General features: G+C 46.1%; 1 protein-coding gene across 1 annotated transcript in view; it reads right to left on the bottom strand.

Moving 5' to 3' along the window:
- The window catches only part of LOC113202107 (protein sax-3-like), a 125011-nt gene extending 123032 nt beyond the window's left edge, over positions 1–1979 (bottom strand). Inside the window, exon 1 of the mRNA XM_052265686.1 lies at positions 1878–1979. The gene's annotated coding sequence lies outside the window, so the exon portion shown is untranslated. The remainder of the gene's footprint in view (positions 1–1877) is intronic.
- Positions 1980–2934: the final 955 nt, after the last annotated feature.

Genomic DNA, 2934 nt, shown 5'->3' with positions numbered 1-2934 from the left:
AAAAAATGATTTTGCGGGCACTTCTATAAATGACGTAATTTTCCCACGGAATATCCTGATGACACGTTACATGATTTGTAAAGACGAGTCTCTCTTAGCTTAAGCCTAGGAAATTGAATAGGTTCTGGTGTTCTTGTGTAGGCCATACATAATAATTCATATGCTTACAAAATCCAATGTAAAATTGCAAGTCATAAACATGTTGTTGGACTTACGAATTAGATTTTCGCTTAACCTTCACCATCACCGGGGACAGCAAATAATCAAAAATAAAGAGGCTCAACAAAATTACGTGTATAAAGAGACTGGAGGGAGGGGGAGGTTAAGGGAGGTGGGCATCAAATTTATAGTAAGTACATTCGACCTTTTTGGTCCATGCCATGCCATCGGCCGGCGGCACAGGTAATCTGCGGGGGCCAGCAACTCCCCCGACCTCACTCCCACATCACAGCGAAAGAACCTTGTCGTTTTTGTTCACCCGACCAGAATGTACCCCCAGTAAGGCCCCAGCAAGCGATCATGCGTCATCAGATGAAGATCGTTTTTAATGCGGCAATGCACGTTTCGTTAAAGTGCGCTTCAAAGGTACATTTCTGGCGCATTTAATGCGCTTAATGAACATTGCGCTAGGTACCATTGAGGATAGAAACTTGTTCTACCTAACACGGTTGGTGCTTGCTATTCAAATCTTTAAATTGTTCACTGTACATAAGGATTATCAGCAGTGAGAACGCATTCTTTAGTTCGGCACAGGTTCGGCGCACAGGTCAGTAAGCAATACAGAGTGCTTTTGCAGACTTCCAGCCAATTGCTTTGTCGGCTCATCGGCCCCGCCAGCGTTGTGCTCTCGCCGGTAAAGCAAAGTGTTTCCATCACTTTGTTTGCCAAAATTCCTTTTTTTGTAAATTGCTGAAAGGAGAGTATGCGCTGCTGGTTGATATCGAGTTCCGACAGAAGGTAACTAGATTGTGCGGCATTTTAACCCGCCGGACCCAGGGGCAGGCAAGAGGCGAGGGGGCACTGCCACTGCTGGGATCCAGACAAGGCGAGCTGGACGCGGGCCAAGCTAGCGCGATGGGTCTCATCTGAGCCTCTGAGCGCGGTTGCTTTTGGTATCTCCACTTTAAAAAAAATGCATATATTGAGTAAATCTCGACAAGGTATTCATTTCCCCGAACTAGGTGCTTGGGGTTCTTACGTGCATTAATACAAGGAGTAGAAAAACACGTTCTAAAATGGTACAGTTTATATATTCCCGTAAACTTTCCTCGCGCTAATAATACGGTCTCACTTACATGTACACGCCTGCTTGCGTCTCATGTAGAACAAGCTACGCGGGCTGCGAGCGAGTCATGCGAACCTTACTGAGCGGCTGCCCCCGGGGGTACATCACCTGTCTCTCTCGCTCGCACGCGAGAATGACAAGGAGGCCGGGGTGGAGGGGGTTGCGCGCCCGTCTGTAGTTCGGACTCGCTACAACTCTTCCTTGACGGCGAGAGGCGAGAGAGGTCTATTACCTCGTTACGTCTTACCAGCTTGACATTAAGCAGATAGATAGTGAAGGCACGGAAAACATCGGAACACAGTTGAGTTTTACCCCTTAAAAATGGAAATGTATATTATTTTTTTAACCGGGGGAGAAGATTCACTACACTCCGCTCTCTCCATTTCCACCCCCTTCCGCCCCCACTTGCCTCGAGAAATCCTCCCCCCTCTCAACCCTCCACGTTTCCCTAAGCCCCACAACGCAGGCAAACCAGGTTGGCCTAAGGGAGCAGTTAAAACTTTAGGGGATGTTTGGCTGTGTTGCGCTGCGGTTGTACGAAGCAAGCACAGATCCAGGCGCAGAGAGTAGCAATGCATGTTGTACGCCATACCTGAGCGCTGCTGTCACGGCCCGCCCGGGTGGTGGGGAGGTGCCCCAACTGGGCGCGCTGTGGAGAACACGTGTAGCTCCTCTGGGATCACAAATTTCGTCTGAAAGGTAAAGAACGAAAGTTGAATAAATTCAATTGGGTGTATGTCAACACTTAAAAATTACAACAGTAAAAAACTGGACTGGTAATTTTGAAAACAGAGTAATCCTGTAGGTTGCACGTTACTTTATTCTGGAGGAAAGACGTTCTTTTCAAACAACAAGTCTATCCCTCAAATACCAGTCGAACAGATTTTGACCGTAGTATGGAAGTACAGGACAATATGTAAGTACAAATTCTGTTTCTGGGTACAGAAGTTTTAACAGTGAACTGTTTCCAGTGGGAGGAGTTCGACTCGACAGCGCCATCACCCGACGTCCGGTGGAACTCTGTTCGACAACCTAAGTTCCCGATCAGGGCCATCCCTCGGCGAGCGTTGGTACTCCGTTTCCGTCAAGCCTAAATGTTGAGATGAAAAGTCTAGATTACTTTTGGTAGTTTTAATTGCATTGCTTTTTCTTCTGTTGTTAGACATGCAACATGCTCTTAAATTTAAACACATCGTGAACAAGAAAAAGTAGTTTAATTTTCAAATTAAATAGTCCTGAGCCAGACAAATAACAAATCAAAACAATAACAGAACGGAGCTACGAGCTACATGTACGCTAGACTGTACCCTTTTTCCCATCGACCCCCGTAATGCCTTTTAAAGGGTATTAAATTATAATGCCACATTGGCAAGGCAGATTACAAACAAACACGTCTGAAAGGATCAAATTTAGCATTTTGGATAGTTTTAATGCCTTCCTGGGGAGGCTCAACTTTAATACCATTGCAAAGGGATTCAAATCCTTTCGGTCCTACTTTTGTATTTTCAGTGTACCTTATCTCGTGAACCAAGAGGTAGAGGATAGTGAAAGAGATGTAGCTAAATCGAAACCGAGCGCCCAAAGACCATATAGTCCGAGCGGTTGCCTGCTGGTTCTTCATCCTATACCGACACGAGCCCGTCACGGTC

Source organism: Frankliniella occidentalis, unplaced genomic scaffold, assembly GCF_000697945.3.
Source record: "Frankliniella occidentalis isolate FOCC.00 unplaced genomic scaffold, Focc_3.1 Scaffold29, whole genome shotgun sequence".
NCBI classification, from domain to species: domain Eukaryota; kingdom Metazoa; phylum Arthropoda; class Insecta; order Thysanoptera; family Thripidae; genus Frankliniella; species Frankliniella occidentalis.
The sequence above is the reverse complement of the archived record's forward strand: the minus strand, read 5'-3'. Positions and strand labels throughout refer to the sequence as shown.